This window comes from Monomorium pharaonis, chromosome 4 (assembly GCF_013373865.1).
Source record: "Monomorium pharaonis isolate MP-MQ-018 chromosome 4, ASM1337386v2, whole genome shotgun sequence".
NCBI classification, from domain to species: domain Eukaryota; kingdom Metazoa; phylum Arthropoda; class Insecta; order Hymenoptera; family Formicidae; genus Monomorium; species Monomorium pharaonis.
Window position 1 is genome coordinate 25927759 of NC_050470.1, and position 21780 is coordinate 25949538.

A 21780-nucleotide genomic window follows, 5' to 3' on the forward strand; every position below is an offset into this window, starting at 1 on the left:
ATCCCAACAGTTCACAAGCGTGCGAGGGGTTGAGTCGGTGGTTCGGTTGCCCTCAAATCATCGCGGGGGTGTGAGGTAAATGACGTTCGGCCATGCGGAAGTAATGCGATAATGGCTGCCATGAAAGACCCCTACCATGATATCTGTTGCTTTGATGTATCCTCTTGGTACCTCCGCATTTTTCACCTTTGAAAGGGTTGACTTCTATTCTTTTCGTCGACAATTTAAAATCGCATAGTCAGATTGATAATATTTGATTCAGTAAATCTATTAATTATCCATGATTTGTGATTGCAATCGGCAATTATTAACGAACGATACTAGAAAAATTGATAAAAATGATTTAATATTATATTTAAAAAACTGAATTTATATACATTTTAACAAACAGTAAACGCATGTTAATAGGTTTTTATAGAATAAAATTGAAGAGATTTGAATATAAAAAAATTGTACGTTATAGCAATTGACAAAAAATATCTAGCAAAAACAGAATTATTTCTTATGATACATTAAAGGTCATCTATCGTGGGAAAGAGGAAAAATTATTAGCTACTGAATCATATATTCATTACTAATGTATAAAAAAACTGATATAATACGGACATTATTAGGTATTATGAACGATTCTGTGAACGCACGAGTCAGTAATCTCCCATTCAGAAAAGTTAGCCGGGCATCTCAGCTTAATTTGCTACTTGCATTCCGTTCAATAGCCACGCGTGAGTGCTACAGATGTAGTAATGAATGGGCGCGGGTCGAGATGTGGATGAGGGTTGCTCTCGCTTGGCACGTTTCTCTAGGTGTTGCGTTCGCACGAGTTTGCGATTATATTATAAAAATCATGCCACCTTTACTAATCTTTTCTTTAGAGATTTATAATATTTAAAGTTTATCATAATTTCATATTATTTCAATTTTTTCTACAAATATATATATTTAGAAGGATGCGATTTGAGAGCCTCGATTAATTATGAAAAGCTGTTATAAAAAATATCTTAATAAACGTTCGATAAGTTATTTGAATTAATTTGCAAAATATCTTATAACATTTGTTAAACATTTACTGTTATGACAAAGACTTGTACCTTCTCATAAAGAGTTGCATTAATGCAGCTTCATATCTTTTCACTCTTTAATCAAAATCTACCGCCTGCGGATCGCAAAAAAGCAGCTGGAGCTCTCCTTGCGAGCAGCAAAAATCGATAAACACAATCTTTATCGACCCGAGTCCCTCCCTGAAAGTACTTGCGGCTCAACAATCGAAGCCCACGATTACGGTCGATTCCTATCAAATAAAGATCCTCCAAAAAAGGGGAATATTACTTAGCCTCCACCACCCGTTGCAGGTCGCCACATCGTCCGTTGAGGGACAGACGCGTCCGTAGTCGCAGTTTGTCGGCCAATGGGACCAGACAGAAACGCAATCGCAATGCAGGCCAATCCCTCTGCTCCGTTCGTCCACCCGCTCTCGCTCGCCCTCCCGTGCCCGGTAATGACAATCATTACCGGGGAATGATTGCAGCGTCGGGACCGCCAGCGCGCCAGCCGCGCTATTGGGGGATGGAAACCACCTTATAGAGTCTCTCCTCGGTCCTCGATGCGAGCGGATTGTCACATGCTTCTGCTTGCACGGCAGAGCGCGTTTCCTCTTCTTCATTCGAGTTCGATTTTGCGGTGGAGAACTTTCTTCGTGGTGTGAGTGAGCGAGACATGGCGGTCAGTCAGTCGGGGCGAGCACAAAAAAAAAGTAGCGGTCGGAAGAAAGTTACAAAAGTCATATCGAGGCCACACTGCCGGAATATCCGCACCGCGTTATCACGATACTTCTTCCTCACAGTGAACCGCGACATTCTTTCCCTCATTTTTTTTTACTTTTCAATTTATTCTTCGTGGTATGAGTGCATTGTGCGATTGAACATGGCGACCGCTCACGTGTGTTTACTCGGGACAGGTGTGACGTAGTGAAGCCGTTTCTTTGAAAGCTTTGTGATCCGTTATCTGGATCAATTGATTAAATTGATATTGATTAAATTGAAAATTTGTCGAAGCCTGATGAATTAAAGAGAAGATAGAGATGAGAGAATAATAATCGATTCACTGTCCAAGTGTTAATACCAATGCCTGTTATATAAGAAACACCAGATAGAGAGAAAGTTCACCAGTTGCGTTTCTGATGACTTATTTTGTGAATCGATTGCGGTGATGTGTACCGTCAATTGTACATGCAACGTTACGCAGCATTGCCCTGGCTTTGTTTAGAGCCTTCGACGAGTTCCAGTGAAAAGGGCTCTCCTCGTGCGTGTTGTACGAGATATAGACGTTTGCATGGCGCACATGGCGTACTGGATATACTGTTCAGCATTGTTGTCACTGCGGAATTGGCAAACCGCGATCCGATTGTTGTGTACTTAGATTTGTCGATCTCTAAATTTTCTTCGACGTTCACATTTGTTTATTAATTTGTTGCATGTCACGTATAATGACAGACTTTATCGCAAGCATAAGGTAGCGGCAAATTTATGTGGTTTCAAGTGAACAGTAAAAGAGAAACCGAAAGAAGATTGAACTACGTCACATCTGCTAAGAGAATGTATGCGGTTACTAATGATTATGTAAACGCGTCACACGACCGACGGATGTTCATTCATCGGGTTCTCATGTATCGACGAAGAGAGTTACTTATTGGCAGGTAATTATGGGAGTGTCAATCGATGATTCTACCGTTATATTTTTACGAAGAAAAATATCGAAGCGTTCAAGGTGATATGGTACATGCGAAGGATTAAGTTATTTAACATTTAAACAAATTTATGTATGTAGCATGTAATAAGTTTCTTTGATTACGCAAGAAGAGAAATCTCCTATAACTTCTTAAATGTCAGGCTTATGAGAGTGTCATTCTTTCGATTTCATAACTTTTTAAAGATTGAGAAGACATTTCTCTTTTTGTCACGGTATTCCGTGTCCGACGTCCGATCGGTTTTCATGGAAGTTTCCTGAAATTAAAAGTTACATCAAATTTTTTTTAAGTGCAGCCATTTGTTCTAGAAACTTATAAATATGTTCACGAATTTTTAGAGATCTTTTAAACCATTTTAGATAGGTGAAAAAGTGGTCAGATGCGAGGTATCCATAATTAGACTAATAAGATTCTTCTTACATTGTACCTTAAGAGTTAATATTGGGTATAGTACAATCATAGAAAAAATATTTTTTATAATATAAAAAATCTCTTAGGAAATTAAAATAATATGTTACTGTATCACTATATTAATTTAATACATTGTGAAACAGCTGGACGTGTCTAAATGGCATGAGATCGCTCAGTCGTTATATTTTTTAAATCTCCGTGAAATTCTAGCAATTATAGCTATAATAATTGCTTTATATTTCGCTTCAACTGTCGTAGATATTGGCATCGTGCCGGGTTTCAAAACTTTGAAACTCGGTCAAGCTGCAACGTTTACGATTCGACAGCCGGACAATAATTGTCGCCCAAAAACCGATCGTTTGCGGATACCTGCGAATTTCTGCCGTTTGCTCAGCTGCGAATGATATCCCTGAATTATCAAAAGCCTGAGTATTTCGCAAGGATCATGCGAGACAGGAGAGTTGTCAGAAGGTAAAATTTATTTTACGCAAAAGAATATGCCACAAGATTAAATTTGTCTTAATTTACAGCACATTATTACATGGATCAGAATATTAAGCGATAACTTTGCTTTCATTCCCCAAGTGAAAATTTTAAACTAAAATTAATTTATTGTACAAAATATCTTACATTAGGAAAATAATACCTCACAATAATTAATATATAACGTAAAAATGTATTGTGCATTAAGGATTATCGCAAAAAAGAAATTGCAAAGGATTATCAATTTATCGAAATAACCGTTATTGATGCCCTGATCGTATCGACATTAATTGTATTTAAAGCTAGGAAACCAATTCATTTAAAAAATAATCAAAAGCGCGCGATTGATAATTAGACATATAATAATGGCCTAACTGTATCTTGGATAGGAAAAGCATTTGATGGAAAGCGAACTGAAGGCGGCGACGTTACACGTAAATAAATCACAATAATTATCGCGCACTACCGATTCTGTGGATACATTCGAGAACGAAATTGCCGCTAGAATCAATCTCGCCGGCGCATTAAGCTCCTAGATCGTGTCGTGATAACGGAAACGACCTAAAACAGAATGAATGGTTAGCCTCATGTATCGTCGTGAAGTCGATCGCCTACAGTATTATCTGATCTCGGATTATAATGATCGCACCCATTGTATTTAATCGCCATGCGAGTGCGCGGTTCCGCAATCGTGCGTTATCTCGATCCTTTCGGTGAAACTGAGAGATTTCTTCCGGAAGATAATCAACGCGCGATAGTTCTACTTGATATCTACTTGTTGTCGATGTAAACACCAAAAGGTCTAGTTTCCGCAAACGCACGTGAGTAATTGGACGACGCCATTGTACGATATATTATCTTTTTTTGCGATATCAAATAGCAAGATATCAAATCGGCGCGTTCTTACAAAGGAAATTTTAAATTAGCGATGTCATGGTCTAATATCGTTTTCTTCAAGCAAGACGTTTCGTTTCCAATTTGTATCGGAAGTATAAGCTCAGTATTATCTTTCAGAATCGTGTAACGCGTTTAGTAAATTTGTTTTACACGAATGGTATGTGGAGCGTATAACTTTGGAAGTTACGAAAGGCCGTGGTTTTTTTTACTAAATCTTGGGAGAGCAAACGTCACAACTAAACCACCGCTATACGCTAAGCAACCATTATTATTCGCAATAATGACAGACGTCCGCGCTTCTGCGGTCTGCCATTCCGGTCAGTCCAGTTTCTACTACATGCTTATGCCTCTTTCGCACAACTATCGATTACAAAGTATCAGAGACCCGCCGATCTGTGTTTAAGGAAATGAAAGAACGTGTACGGCTCAATGGTGACCGCGTTCTGGGTCCACACCCGTATGCGATTTGTTCGTGTCGCGCCGCGCCGCTGCTGCCGTGTATGCGTCGTAATAGTTGTAATAATAATAAAAAAAGAGTTCAAAAAAGCGACCGCCCTACGGTCGAATCTAATTCATATCTCGTGCGTTGCGTTAACGGTTCGACGGTACCTACATGTCCGCTATGTTACTCTTGCGGTTCTTCCGCCGTCGCGAACGATTGCCGCTACATATTTTCTAGAATCGGAAATTACATTGATACCGTACTATAAGAAATAATAACGCTTTTGCGAGACATCCAGGTTTCCGCGAAACTCTTTTTTCCATGCAAATAAACGCGTTTTCTCCCGTAAAAAATACTGCTACATTATTTGATGGCAAACGGAACGTTGCAAAATTTAAAGATAATTTTTTTTACGATATAGAGCGATATTTATAATCGAATATTATTTCAAGACCTTCTCGAGTAATGTCTCAATCGGTTCGTGATTGGTTGATGACATTTTAAGGCGGCATTTAAGATGATCTTAAATATAAGAATCGATCATGAATAAATACCGTCCATAGTTCAGTTCACTTTTCATCTAGATGCTTAGGAGTCTTTCTCTCCAAATTAAGTATCAACTGCCAAGCATCAAAGAACTCGCGAAGGTACATTTATGGAAATAAAAAGAAAAAGAAAGGGAGAGAGAGAGAGAGAGACGAAAGGAGGGAAGGAGGAGATGTGCGCGAGACTCGATGCTGGCCGCGTTGGTATCCACGCCCGTGTGCACGCGTTCGTCTCTCCATCGCAGCGCACTTGTACACGTACATGTATACGGAAATACAGAACCCATTCTCCCTCGTTCTCTCTCTCTTTCTCTCTCTCTCTCTCTCGTAGCGTTGTGCGTTCTTGCCCGCCGCGGAAAACATAATGATGGCGAGTGAGCGAAGCTGCGAGCGTTCGTTCGTTCGTTCGTTCGTTCGTTCGTTCGTTCGTTCGTTCGTTCGTTCGTTCGTTCGTTCGTTCGTCTGGGACTCGTGCTGGAAACCAGCGATAAGGAGGGAGTGTCTACTGCCGCCATAATGATAGCCCTGAGCGCCTCTCCGACTCCGCTGCACCGCTCCGCGCCGCTCTCTACCGCGGCGCGGCAATGCACATGCACCGAGCGCGGAACCGCGCCGCGCCGCGCCGCGCCGTTGTTGTGCTGCATGCACGGCAATGTGCGTTCGTGCACGCGCGCATGCAGGTACTTTATATGTCACATCGCGAGCATACACGAAGCTCTCCCAGATATCCTTGTTCCCTTTTTGGCTTTCTATCCCGCGCGTCTCGTACGCAGCGGCAATTCGGCTGACAATTCGAAGACTGCGCGCGAATAATATCTGCATGAAACTTTGTACTTTTGTTACCCGAAGAGACGCGCGAGCGCATCGATGGCATAAGAACGACGTCTTCTGAACGAAGAGGAGACGCGCTCTACGATTCATTGACCTCGATTCACGACGCGAATAACGAATGTTGGCGTAGCACGATGATTACTGCTTTTAAAGGAATATCTGAGTGCGTGGGCGGCGTCTGATTCGACGTAGGTTTAGATGAAATTTAAGTTTATTGCTTATGTAACGTTGCCGACGGGCGAGCATAATGTTTATGGGATAGGGGTAGACAATAAAAAATTCATGCAGTCGCGTGAGTTCCCCGGCATCAACCTACTGCGTACACCTCTAGGGTGGCCGCAGGGACGACATGTAGTTACTTATGGATGATGCGAATTAATTTTTAAGTGACCGCTCGTGCGTTGCACATGATTCGCGCACAGCCCGAGTAGGGAAAGTTTCATGCTTATTTACAAATTATTACAAAAAAAGATGATATTAATTTTTGTTATAATTTGTGTAATAATAATCATTTAAAATATTATAATATGTCGCACAGAAAAAAAAATCTACATCTAGTTACATCGATTATCGTCGTTGTAAATCTGATGCGTTGAGGGAGAACCGCGAAAGGGATGAGTTAACAAAAAGAAAATTATCGATGTTTACACGTTTATACAACGTAAGATCAGCTTAACTCTTTCGAATCTAATAAACCGATTTTACGTTCATCTCCTAGCATTACGATATCGATATTTTAACCCCGAGCGGTTAACATTATCAGCCGAAAAATCGCGCGGCAAAACTCCCTGGTAATTCGCGCTCAACCCCGATCTCGTGCGATACTCGAGTCCCCGATCGAAGGGCACCACACCCTTGGCCGGTTCCGCGGCGTAGCTGCGAGGGTTACATCGGGCACATAAGCGGGAACGGTGTACGTGGTCCCCACCATTGGTCGGGCCGGTTCAGATTCATTAGCACGCGAACGGCGATTGGCCGGCCGTGAGGCGCTCGTCTTTTTGCTTTCCGCGCGCGTAATGACGTGCTGCGCGTCTCAGCCTATATGCAACCGAGCGATCGTGCATGGCAGATAGGTTCTGCCCGCGTCTGGCTGCATGTGCATCGCCCACCGTGCGCATATGTATATAGGAAGCAGACCGCCGAAGGTGGAAGATATCTCGGGGAGGGGGGGAGGGAGGGTGTGGAGTTACTCGCATCGCAAATGGGCCTCCACCACGCAGCTCTGCCTCGAGCAAACTCGAAGGGATATCTACGCCCTTTTCTCCCTTCTCCGTTCACCCTCGGCCAGAGACGATTCTTCAAGGGCAGCTAAATAGTTCGATCGGGATTTTCGCTCCCTGATGCATGAAGTTGTAATCGTAGAAAGGATAGGGTCGTTCGGAATATTGCAATTTTCACGATGGAGAAGAGAGCCTCGGGATTTTCACGTCTTATTTCTAGCTTCTTCCTTTGCCTTTATTATTCTTCAACGCAGTTAAACCCGAAGGAAATTTTATGCTGCCATCTCTGGAATTTTAATTACAAGGACGAATATTGTATATTTACTAGAGAGAAGGGAAGAGTTTTTTTATCTTAAAAATGATAATTTTTTTTACATCAGAATATCTATAAAATAAAGTAAATGAGGAATCAGGCAAATATTATTTTTTCAAAGAACAGCAATTTGCTTATTTTTCTACCATAAGAAAAACTAATTTTTTCCGCGTTGTTACATAATAGCAAAGCCGGGACTGAATTTACTTTTTGTTATTCGTTTCTTCTCTTGTAGGTCATTACATGCGTAATCAAGCGCCCAGATACGGTAACATATATCCGAGCACTTGTGAATGTATAAGAAATTAGATACACGTGTATGCAAAAGAAGACACATTAAAGTGCAAATTTCAACGACAAAACACCCACTTCGAGAAAGACATTTTTAATAAGGATTTATGTTAATTCGAATAATTATGCGTAATATGTAATATGTGTCTTAAGGCGAACACGTGTTCTTTGACTTCATTTAATAGCCAATTTATATACCTTGCATATGATTAGACTCTTGTCAAGTATTAATAAGAATATTCGTATTAAAATATTGTCTGATTACTTTGAACACATACAAAGTAGCCTGAAGCGATGCATAAATTCGATAGCATATCTCTACTACTTCGTAAATCGACGTATATCGTATGAGATGTACTCTTTGTTAATTGTCCGCGTGATTATTTCCTCTTAACGTCGTAACAGACCATAAGAGCGTGACTCTCAAAATTGGTGCTTGAGGGCCAATGCAGACATATCGCGACAGTGCACCCCTATGCACACTCGAGAGGACGCCGAGTTGGGTGTGGAGTAGCCTCGTAGAGTTCTCGAAAGCGTCATTGAAAATTCTATGTGCAACGCTTGCGGGAGCGCCGGATTAATGCGCTGGAAACAATTGTTTCTTAATTATCCAGCGATGCTTCCTCACTGCGCGAGCACGATGCTCGGCACGAGAGGTGTGAATGTCGGGGAATAATTAATCACGTGGGACATTATCGGCGTTGACGGTCTAACTGCCGCCGTTGCGTTCGTTTAATGATACCAGTGATGATAGCCATGAGACGTAATTACTATTCATGGACATTGTGTTTCTTCTCAAATACTATAGAACGTGGACAAGTTCTTGAACAATTTAATCGAACCGTTTTCAATTCCTTTTGTCTGAGATATTATTGATAGTGAAACATTATTAATCAAAAAAATTTTTTTTAATGAATCTTTTGTATAAAATTTTATACTAATTTAAATTTTGTACGGACAAAACAGTTTTTCTAAAAAATTGTTTTAATAATATTGAAATACGTATACTTTGCACGTGTGAACGTTTATGTCGAGTGGAATTTTGATTGTCGGAAATGAGTCGGGAAATGTAATATTTCAACGTTTCCGTTGCTATTTCATTTAGTGGAATTCTAAGCTTAAATCGCTCAACACGTGGAAAATTTTAATTGTACATTTTTTGTCTTCTCTCTCACTCTCTCTCTTCTCTCTCCAGTCATGTGCGGCTTCAGATATTAAAAGGCGTACGGCGCGATGTGTATCAAGTGCATCAAATAACACTCAGAAGTTACGTGTATCATCAATGTGTAAATTTACAAAGTCGGAGCTCAGTGAAGATTATATAAATATGAAAACACACAATTATGAAGCAACATGTAACATTGTTTTTAATCACGACTTCCTCGTTCTTTGTTTCAGAATTTTTCCCAGTCAACTTTGACACGCAGGTTCCTTTGTACGCACCATTTACGTGCGAAGCTTAACTTTTTGCTCTACACCGCGCCTAGTATTATCACGCTCTGTATTTATACTTGATGTTAGAAACAATTTACTCGTTTACTGCAGTAAAAGTAACCGCCCGGAAATAATTAAACGAGCAGAAAGTTCCTCTAATCGCAAAATTTTTTTCGTTCGATATTAAAATGACATAAGAAAATCTTTCCGCTCCATTCATGAATTTTTAGCACGGGGCACTTATATAGGTGAAAGATGATACAGCTGCTTATATTGAAATACAAATTATAATAATATTATTAAGAATCTTACAAGTTTTGCACTTTTATTTGTAGAAAAATTATTATACAGAATGACTGACTATTATAGACTATGATGAATATTATTATAATTTTAATAAAGATTAATCTCTGCAAATTGAAAATGGAGTAACTTTTAGCATTTATTTTAAACTAATAACGTAAACTTTCGAAATAAAATAAAGCAAATAGAAATATCCGCAATCTATCGAGATCGATAATGATCGAGTCTACCAGCATTCGGAATTATTCTTCGACAGATGTAGACACAAAATGGCCATTCAAACGTGACTCCGCGTTAGCAGATATGGATCGCGCCCTCCCTGACGGTCGGAGGAATCCCTCTCGAGGGGGGCAAACGACCAGAGGACGGGGTTGGTGTTACCATGGCAACAACGATCCCTCTGTAGCCGAACCCTCCTACACCCTTCATTCAACTCTGCCACCCATATAATCCGCTCGAACTCAAAGACAGCCACTGCGCAATTTTCGCGAGAGGATACACGATGTATTACGAAGAGAAATTTTGACGTGTCTGTCAATAATTACACAAAAAAAGTGAATCGGCAAAAATATAAAGAGATTCAAATTAGAAATGACATTTCAATTAGATCTAATCTATTATTGGGGTTTTATTATTTTAAAACAATATTTTATTATTCAATGGAATCAGTTAATTCAAATATCAGAATTTTGTATTCATGCTTACGTGATATTCTTCATGATTATTAATATTTCTCGCACATTAAGAAACTAGCTAGGAAATTTGTCATCTATAAAGAACGAGGATTAATCCTGACCAGATAATATTGTTCTTGATAGGAGGATTAATCGGAAATGTCAGTAATTTTCTATCGATATTATTGCGACTTTAATTCGCTAGGATTGTTTTGCACTAACATTTAAAAATGATTACTACTTCGATAATACTCGGAGATAACCAATGAGAGAGGCAACAAGACCTAAAATTACGCGCGTTAACTCTGTCGACGGGTAGAGAATACAATTCGTGATGTAATTGTAAGTATAGATCGCGGATATATTTGCCACGGCGGTTACGTACGTGATTGTAATTAAAGTTACTTCAATAATTGATAGCCGCGCGCGAGAATGCGTTGATCCGCAGAAATCACTTCTAGGAATTTAACGTGTATAATCATTCCTATACGTGATTGCACAACATTGTTTTCAATCTGTTCTTAATCTGTATTTCTCCCCTTCCCTTGAAAGAATTCTCGCGGAAAACCTATTTTGCGGTCGATTTCAGAAAATAATATGCATGCGAGGAGCCATTACGTAAGCACGTAAAAGAAAAATGTACGTAGTTCTACTTTAACACCTGTTAATTGTGCGTTGAAGAGTATCTTTCGTTGAGGAGATCGGAGTAAATTGGTATCCTCTAGTAATATGAATCTTATAATTATCGGAAGTTAGAATTATAATATAATTCGATTAAACTAATGGAAATAATGGCGCGATCAAGAACAATTTGTTGGTACTTGACGCATATTTTTCTCTCGATTATCCTACGCGAAAAATATTTAATCGATCAGAACGTAATATTTTATTCAATCGGCATCTTCAACCGAGTGATTAACTCTTTTCGCGTTGCCTTTCGCATTTGGATTTCCCCTAATCTGCAAAGACGGGACGAGAAAGGCATGACGCGAATTCGAGGCGATATTCTGTCTCTTTTTCTCGCATCCCTTCGTCTCGATTTGGCAACCCTTTCGATCGCGCATTCACTCCCGACTTCGGCGGCACGGGCAGACCGCGAGTTAGGCGACGACTAGATGGAATGTTCTCGCGACGTCTAATTACTTTGAAGAAGTTAAAAAGGGCATGGCCGACGGACAGTCCCCTTTGTCGGATGCTTAACGAAGCGTCAAAAGGCTACCTCGAACAGTCCAAGTCTGACCCAAATAAATATTCATGAGGGTACTATATACAGCGGCGTGCCGCGCGGCGCCGCGTTCTCTTTCCTTTTATTATTAATTATTTTCCTTCTTTTTTATTACGACATCGCTTTCTCGCCCCAAAGAGATACGCACACATGCATGCGTAAGCGGCGTCACACGTGGGTGAAAAATCTGCAAAAAGGCCCTTGTGTGTGGTGAGAACGCGGCCGATCGCATATTGTAATATCGTCCGGCCGATTAACATAATATCTCTGCTCCTTTCGTATTCAAAACGGGCCACCGCCGCGGCTCAGATAATGGTACTCCCGATCCGTGTTTATACTAATGCTAGGTTTGCCGGGACGAGCTCTAAGATCATAATGAGGCTTCGATCGTATTAGGCACACAGAAGGGTGTCTCTCGTCGCGTTCCCTCCTGATTTCGCTCCCGACTCCGTCTTTTTGCCCTCCCGCCCTGCGTCGAATTTTCGTGGATAGCATGATATTTTTTTTTTTACAGGGTGCATCATTAGAAATGGGGAGACGAAAGAGGGAGAGTGACCACTCGTACTATTTAGCGTCGTTTTGTGCCACGATCTTATTAAAAATGGTTCGACGAGACGATAGTCGCCTAGACTTAAATACTGTTTTCTATTCGTTCCTTGTGATACTTCGTGGAAGTCGATCGACGGGTTTCGTAAGCATAATTTAATGCACATATTGTGTGTTAGAAAATTCTGTTAATAGCTTGTTATAATCTCGTTAAAGTTAAATAATCAACCGTCTAACATATGTCTACTAAGTATCAAAATTCATTTGAATGCTAAAACTTATATTACATACATTAATAAACAGAAAATTAATCTCAGATATAAACTGTATTTCTTTATCACTCTATTTCAATTTGATTTAATACAATTCATATGATGCGAATCTCTTTTATGTGCGTCTGCCAATCGATGATTTGAGAGATAATGCGATAGGAAAGTAACTTCTCGTTCGGAGAAAATCAACAGTTTTCCCGCGAAACGAGCTTAAAATCTCCCCTTCGTCGGTCGGAGAAGTGCCATTAGCGGCGGTGACGGCGGACCGAGCTTTAGAAGCTCCCGGCTTTCCCGCGTCGCTCGTTATTCTCTCGTTGTCAATGACGTTCGTAATATTGCATCCATTCCGTTCACCGCCTCTCGTCGGGGTTGACTGAATCGCTGCCTTTTAATCCTAAGTGCAGAACAATGCCGTTGGATTCTCGCGATGACAAATGCAAACTTCTCGTCGAATTCTACGAAGTTCTCTCGTTAAATATTGTCAAAGCAAAATATTTTATTTTTACGTTATATATTTGTGTTAAAGTATAAGTTATTACATCTAAAATTATTAAAAAATATATATTTTACAGTTACTAATAAAGATCAATAAATGTACTTTGTATCTATTTAAATAGTAAATATTTCCTTAAAATTTATTTTGAGTATTGTCTATAGTATAGTATAAATTCGAAAAACGAATAATACTTTTATCTCGCTACACATTCACGGGACATTACATTGCACACTAAATTCATCCTAATGCCTAGCTTCACGTATTGCGCCATCCCTTTATTCGTGGGAAATGGCACGATAACCATACTTCAGCGTGAACCCTCGCCACGATGATGCGTTCGGCGAAATCGGCGCGGCTTTCTTCAACACACGTGCGAGCAAAAACGCGAGTGCGGTAATAGCGCCGCGAGCGTTGCACCGCTATCTCGAATAACGCCGCGCGCGGGACGTCAACATCGGCCCTCCGGCCGTTTACGTTGCACGGTCTGACATAAAGCGCGCCGCGATTCATGGGGACCACGGAATTTCGGGATTAATGCCTTTTTAATAGTGACATAACTGCGGGCGCTCGTTTCGCGTCAGCGCCCTTTTTTCCTCTAACGCGCGCTTCGCGGAAAGCCGTCCGAAACTGCATGGCGGCGACGGAGTGAAGATTTTTAACGACGCCCGGGAAGGGGAGGTTGGACAAGGGAGATACAGAAAATCGCGTGCATACGTTACAGGCACGAGAATGCTCGGACTTTCTTCCGGACCGCCACCGCAAAACGGCACGAAAGCAGGAGAGCACGAGACACGCATCCCAGTCGTTACGCCGCTGACCGCCGCCGCGTCGATTTGGCAGCTGGGAAAAATCTTGAATGCATCGACGATACATTGCAGAAACACTCCTCTCATTAAGCGAGAGTGCCTCTGTAACATTTGTTACGTGTGATTTTTAATTTTAACTGAAATAAAATATCGTATACCGTTTCTCGTTTTACAAACTAATCAAAGGCCAACAAAAATTGAGGTAGCTTAATGTCGTTAGTAATTACAGCCAAGGAATGAGTAGAATAGTAGTCAACAAACTGGCAATAATTTATTGTAAATCACAGTGAGACTGTGATTTACAATAAAATATTGCCAGTTTGTCGACTACTATTCTACTCATTCCTTGGCTAATCAAAAGGGTATGTTTTGTAACTGACTGAACAACATTTTGTTTACATTATTATCTGCGAAATCGTATGAAATTACATAAAATCACGACGATTATATACGTGTAACCGAAACAAATGTATTTCGGGACCTGTAACGGACCGAGGATATTATTTTGCGGCCGAAAAATGAGCCTTGTTACACAGCAGTGTTTCGCGCGAGCCCTCCCTGTTTGCCGCCATTTTGGGATGGAGCTGAAGGTGCTTCGTTGCACAACTCCCTCTTCGTCTCCTCTCGTTCGTTTTTTTCGCGGATCGCTTCGTCGTCCTAATCATTGTTATTACGGGAGGTCGCCCCGTACGCACACGCGCTTTTTCTCCCTCGTTCACATCCCCATGCATCCCCCGTTCGCGCGGCCTCCTCCACCCTCGGCGATAGATTTTGGTCAAGCCAATTACATTTTTTCCCCGGTCGTGGAAAGAATAAAACTATGATACCCTTGGCCGGTATCACGCCGCTCCTCACCTGCCTCGGACAACGTCGGTCGGGCTCAGAAACCCTGAAAACGATCCCGCAAAATTCGTAGGCGCGACAGACGCGCTTAATGCCAATAATCATGGCGGCGGATCATCATCTTCGTTGTATCGTATTCTAATTTCCGCACATAATTCCCGAAATCTCTATGTGGAAAAATAGCGACGCTAAGTTTCTGCCTTAATTAATACACGCTCCTTAACATAATCTCCCCGTTAAAGATAGTAATTTATCAAACTCGTATGCACGTCGAAAAAGTCGTACAAAAATCCTGTAAAATCTCATTAACGTCTTCGGAGAATGACTTGGAGCAATATTGACAGACATACACGGTGTACAACACGAATTGTACTCTCATGTCCCATGAAGTGAAAGGCTGAGTTAACACGCGTTCTTGTTAAGAAGCCATCGAGCGAGACCATTATCGAAAAAAATCTAGGTAGCCATGGCGTATTATCAGGATACCACTGGGGCAATCGGGAATCACGAAGTCGTCGTGCTTCACACGCGAATCTTGTTACTCTCCGATTACGAGGCCTAACGAGTGCGTCACGGCGTCCTCTTACGAACCCGAAGACAGCTGGTCGGCCGGAGGAGAAGGCAGAGAGGGTCTCGTCGTCAATTTTCTGCCCGACAGATCTGCGAATCCGCGTCGCCGATCCGCTCCCCTCGATCTAAGGCCCTCCACCCGCGCCCGCCAGCCTCGCCGGCTCTTCTTCCGATGCGCTCTCCATCCTCATAGTGTCTCCCTCGCTCCACCGCGAGCCCAGTAATTGATATTATTATGGGCCAGAGAGGCCCTCCCATTACGTTATAAATGTTACACAGGTCGATTACCGCTCTTTGTTCCGGACATGCTTACATTGTCCGCGAACAATGCTGGGCCCTCTTCCTCCGCCACCTCCTGTTCCCTGGACCCCGGCGCATCGTACGCGAAGGAAGAAGAGGAGAGAGAGAGAGAGAGAGAGAGAGAGAGAGAGAGAGAGAGAGAGAGAGAGAACGGAGGAGAGAGTTAACCCCACGACTTAACCTAAGAGATATCAAGATATCGGTATCGCGTCCTTTTCTCAGCGTGATCCCCCTCTGATCATCCTCGACGAGAGAATTCGATATTTATTGAGTTCGTTTGTACTTGTCAGTTTGAATATTAGCATACCATTTTCATATACAACAGAAAATATTAAACAAATTAACCAAAGAAATTATGCAAACGCTTAAACTTATTAGGTCTGTTAATAAAAGTCAGCCTAGTTGCGGAGTATGAAAAAAAAATTGCACAATTAAATAAAGAAATTACGCTAACGCATATAAAAATATTTGTAAATATAAATGTAAGAAGGAGTAAGTTATCTCAGGCTGTACGAGATGTATTTAAATTACTAATTGTAAGTAAAATATGAATGGAGCTGTGCTCTGTTCTGTGAACGCCAACATGAATTTTTCAAGATGCGCCATATATGTGATGTATATGATGCAGTATACGCGGTTATAATCGCGTTATGCTCCGAATGCTTTGGTCACGAGCGACTCAACCTGCACTTTCAATCACGATGGTATATATGCGACGTAGCGTAAACAGTCCGTATGTTTCGAACTAGTTAGGAATACAGACTACTATGTGGAGCTAATTTTAGAAGTTAACATCACGAACGCAACGAAGATATAAGACAATTAAATAGTATTATAAAATTAAATGAAAACGAAGCTAATATTTTGCTTGATTATCTCAAAAGATTTTGAGCCACCGATATCATTGAATTAAATTATTTAAATCATATTAATTATCGAGTTATATAAAATTACGTTATAACGTTTGTTTATCGTGCCATTTCCGCAATGGAGAAAACGTATTCCTCGCGGCCACGTGTGTGAGGAACAATTGCAGGTGCGATTCGGGCCGCGTAGCCCAAACAAGCAGATGCTTGCAAAAGGAGCATGCGAATCGCAACAATGCCGTGGCAAGGCCGAAAACACGCTGCAAAGGGCCCGAACCCCTTCGATTTTTAATTTGATCCCTCTTCGGGCAGCGCGTTTTGTTTAATGGCGAAGGCGGTAACCGCGCGCGCGCGCGCACGAACCCGCCAGCCAATGGCAGACCGGCTGGAAATCATACACGGGATCGCCGGCCGCGCAGCGGCCTCCGAGAGTGGAGGTGAGGTACGGTTAGACGAGGTTTATGCTCGCTCCCCGCGTCTCCTTAACATTCGACGGGCCTGTCCCGGCACGGCATTGCTCTCGCAAGAGGTGGGGCTCCTTCTCTTCGATCGGCGTTAGGCTATTTCTTCTCCTTCTACTATTCTCTTTCCCTCTCCTTCCTCCTCCTCCTCCTCCTTTGCATTTTCTTTCTCTTCTTCTTTTCGCAGTCGGCCGTCTTTGTATCCTCGTTATTCTTACATCTTCGCCGAAATTCGCATTTGAAACCTTTGGTAACGAACAGAAAGTATATATATATAAAGCAACAATTATTTTTTCTTGTAAAAAGATTATATGAAAATAGAAGATTAAAAAAAATTATAATAATATATAGTTTCGAGAAAAGAAAAAATGAATAATAAATTGCTGGAATATATAAGGTTTTTACTGTCAGAGATGTAAATTCTGGTATAGTATAAGATTTTTCTAATTACGAGATTGCGACATTGTATTAAACAAATGATAGATTTAGACAATGCCTTTGCGAGCCATCATTATTAATTACAAATTATTATCCGCGGACAATAGATAGGTGTTGCCGATGAATTTTTCGGCCTTCGAGGGAATCTTCCATTTTTCCCGCGTACCCCGCAATTTTCCCGCGAGAAATTACAAAACTCTTTTGTTCGATATTGTCGGAAGAAGAGGAGCGGGAGACTATAAGACGATAATTAAAATGCCGCGACAACATCGGCGTCCGATAAACCGATCATTACATCGCCACTCGGGATGTAAAATTTAAATGACCAATTAGTAGAAGCCAACAAAGCTTCCTTCCTTCTGTTAATCCGTTCGAGCAGCAATTTGCAGCGGAGCTATAGGATAACCACGGCGAACGTGCAATGAAAAGGGGTGTTTCTCCGCGAGGGTGACGTACATCACCCTCTGGACGCGGAGTCGAGTAGATCGGCTTCGCACGCCTACACCCCGATGGGTAAATCGTACGCTTCGGTCAGAAGTAATTTCTAATGTGGTGAGCTTTGTCACACTTTTGCATCAGTAGTTATTATATACTTGATGCGCATTCTCGATGCACTTCAAATCCACGTATACTTGGTACTAAACAATTGTTTGCTAAAATGTCCAACAAGAATCGCCATATATTAGTTTCTACCTCCATATGAGTTTCATCACGCAATTTAATTACTTAGGAATTTTAGGGCATTGATACGAATTTTTTTCGCTATTCTTTAATATTGTGTACTGTGATCGGAAGGAAAGTAACCAGTCTGCTTGAATAATTAAAGAGAATTGAGCATGCGCTTGAATATAGTTGCATGGTTAATTTTAACGCGACTCAAATCGGCTCTTTACTGAAAAGTCTAGTATACAAACTTAATAGAGCATTTGTATAAGCAGAGAAATCACCGCCAGATTTCTGTTGTAGATAGTATGATTCACAATAATCACGTGACAATGTGTTGCTTGCGTGCTCGCGGTTCGATCAGGTCGCAATCTTCGCCCGATCTATCATCGGAGAGTTTAATCGTAAATTGTACACGTGGATAAAAGTGGTGTCTTTATCAGCTCTTCGCCGTCATTTTGAATTGGCGATTTATCGCTTCCGCATAATTACGAGATCGCGAGTATCGTAGTGAATGGCATTATCGGACCCGCAGTTTTGCAACTCTTTCCTTTCCTCTTCATGAAGAAACGTTCGATTGCAAATTAAATGTAGGAAGTGCGTCATCGTTTACTGTCGGGACATATAATTATCACGAATTAAGGATCGATCCGTGTAATTACTAAATTAGGAGGCTTCATTGCGCGTTCATTCATTAAGCCGGCTACGCAGTTGGCTAATAAATTCTATAGACAATTTGTTTAATTATTAAAGTGCAACCTTCGCGTGTCGTGCTGCCGCTAAAACATTCTAACCGCGATTCCGATCAGGGGGAATGAAATAGCGCGTTTATCAGCGACCATTATAAATCTAAAAAAAGCGATGCCATACATTGTAAGGACACGCATGCGGTCAGGTCGATCCTCGCTGGTTTCACTTACTTCTCCGCGGAATCTTTTCTCTTTTTTTTGGTGGCGGGAGGGGGGAGAGGGAAGTTAACACACGCGCGCATGTAAGTGTTTCTCAGTAAAACGCTGAAACGCGCCGTGCGAGTGGGCACTGAAAATTAGCATCGCCGCCATTGATGCTCCTGCTGCCCCTTTGTCGATTCTTGCATGTATTGATCGATGCCACCGTAATTTTCGTATCGCGTGCCATATCACCTGCCACCTTTCCTTTCCAGTGCAAACCATATCGGCTTGGACATTTTTCCCTCAAAGTCGCATTTTCTTTTTACCGCGCCCGCTCGCTCTTGAGCGCGTTGCGCGTACGTTAATTTTCTCCCGTGGACGGTAGGAGAGCTCTTTTTTTTTTCGCGACCACTAATTCTGCGTCGTAGGATCTGATTAATCGCCGCGGAGATAAAGAAATGTGCAATTACTGGACGAAATTGCGCATGGCCGCAACTTAATTACCGCATTGAATGAACGAGATACTAGGACGGTATGTAAGTAATAATAAGTTTTTTTTTTTAAGTGCATGGACTTGCCTATGAAATATATAATTACATCAGATTTGTATAAATAAATTATACATTTTTAATTTTAATAACATTGCAATCAATGTTACTTTTTGCATTTAAATAAATTGCATTTAAGTTTATTGTTTCTGAGTTTTTGAAAATAGCGCACATATGTTGTAATTTGGAAGCAAATCTGAAGTTCTAGTTACATGTATATCTGTACTCAAGTATTCTCTCCTCAAATATGAGAATCTCCCTTCACTCATGTCTTTCTCCACCCTCTCTTTCGCGCGCGCTCTTATTGGATCGGATCTTGCGCAGCCTCAGCATCGGATAATCACGTTTCCGTGTTTTTCATGTTGCAGGTGCAGAACACGGGAACAGAAAAAAAGTAAAGAACGAGAACCTTGAACCAATCGTAAATGGCGCGGAGTGAAAGCGATCGGTCACCACGTTTTTCCCAGAAGAGCGCGAGCCACGAAATTATCGACTTGTAAATCGAACCGAAGGATCTCGTTCCTTTTGCGGCAAATAAGCGGCCGTCCGGTAATCCAGTAGCGAATCGAGCTTACGAAACGTCGAAAGGGAGGAACGCAATCTCCCCAATTATCAAACCGTCCGACTAGACAAGTACCTGCGCTGAACACTGTTTATGATTTCATCTATGGTAAAAATAGCACTTTTACCTCTTCAAGATAATATTTTGTCGATATATTATTTTGTGCGCGCTACTCCATACGAAAAATATAACTATTAATTTAATTTTTTCGATTTGTAAAAAGTTTTTACTAAATAAAAGTGTATGCCTATCATACCTGAAGTATACGTGTGAAATCTTTTGTAACATTTAGTGCAAATCCCTCTATCTTATTGTAAGCTATCTAGATGGAAGGCGAGTAGACTTTGCATTCATACGGGATACTTTGAAAAGAGATTCCAGACGTATCGTCACACCTCCATTCTAGAGACGAGACGAGATAGTACGGCGACACTTCGCGGACAATACTCCGTGACTCGCACGATTATACGCGAGCACAGCTTAATCACCGTAATAGAGCGGCCATAATGGCTGATACGATCTGTATTTGCTCGTTAGATTCGAGCTATGCTCTTCCACGCGTGCGAAAGAGCGCTATCCGTTTCGCCTACGCGTATACAAATGGCAATTACACTGGGGAGTAATCTTGCGTATAAATTTCTGCGTAATGATATATCGTGACAGTGATGTGACATGAATTAAACGTTACAATTAATGCAAGTATATATTTGCATTTTTTTTATGTTTTGTTTTCGATTTCTTTTATCTTTCAAAGTGTACTGTGATAATTTATCATAGGTATTAATCTCTTTGTAAATCTAATGCAATCAAATTTCTTTCTGTTATGTTTCTCTGTCATTTAATTAAGACAAATGTACTTCAATTTTTCTTTAAAGGTAATGAAGAAATAAAATTCAGTGAGGAAGAAATTGAAGCTAATGTTTGCATCTCATGCTTTCGATTACGTTTCGAGATAGTAACTAATATCTCTTTAATAAATCGGAGGGAAGCAGAATAGAACATGATACGTTACATCAGGTGAATTATGAAATCGCTGTGTAAAGTCGAAGGCGTAAATGGCGTATATGAGCGTAGGATTTGATTCCGAGGCGTCTGAATTCCGCGGACACGTTGTCGCCTAATTGAGTCATCGTGTCATTAATCCCGTAATAATCGAGCGTCCGCAAGTAATTCGTCCGGCCCCCGATGGTGGTGGATCAAAGTCGCGAGACGGACAACGCAGGAAGATCGTACGTAGATCGATGTCCAATTAGGTCCAATTACACGCATGGATAATCGGTTACGGTCGGTGAAAGACAGTTTATCCCTCGAAGCAAAGCAGTACATCTACGGGCGACAGGTTTTGCAAGATCGCTTGTATCGATGAGACAAAGAGGTGACAGTCCTCCGATGAAAGGAGGCGTCAGGTCTCTTGTGAAATCTACGGCCATGTTTTGTCGGTAAAATAATTGGTAACTAAATGTCCAACGTAGGCGTAGATTGAAGAAACGTGTGCTAAATTATACGGAAATTAAAATTCCGAGGCAATTTCATATATATAATAAGTTGAAGTAAATTTTCGCCCCGAGTAAAATCAAACGTTACCAGAAGCATTATTGGAGCGTATATTTGAGAATAAAAATAATCTCATTAATAAACTATTACCTGCACGTATAGATTTCTGCAGATATATCTATCAAGTGTTGCATTTTTCTCTTGAAAGCTAAT

At 41.1% G+C, this 21780-nt stretch overlaps 1 long non-coding RNA gene across 6 annotated transcripts in view; it reads left to right on the forward strand.

Moving 5' to 3' along the window:
- The window catches only part of LOC105831524, a 221029-nt gene that overhangs the window by 51247 nt on the left and 148002 nt on the right, over positions 1–21780 (forward strand). The window contains exons 1-2 of one of the 6 annotated variants that reach the window (XR_004963100.1): positions 1541–3625; positions 19880–20337. The exons of 1 other annotated variant lie outside the window; for it this stretch is intronic. This is a non-coding gene — a long non-coding RNA (uncharacterized LOC105831524). Of the gene's footprint in view, positions 1–1540; positions 5417–9574; positions 16115–19879; positions 20338–21780 lie in introns of those variants that run through there. 4 more of the 6 variants (XR_004963097.1, XR_004963101.1, XR_004963099.1 and 1 more) reach the window with 4 other exon arrangements.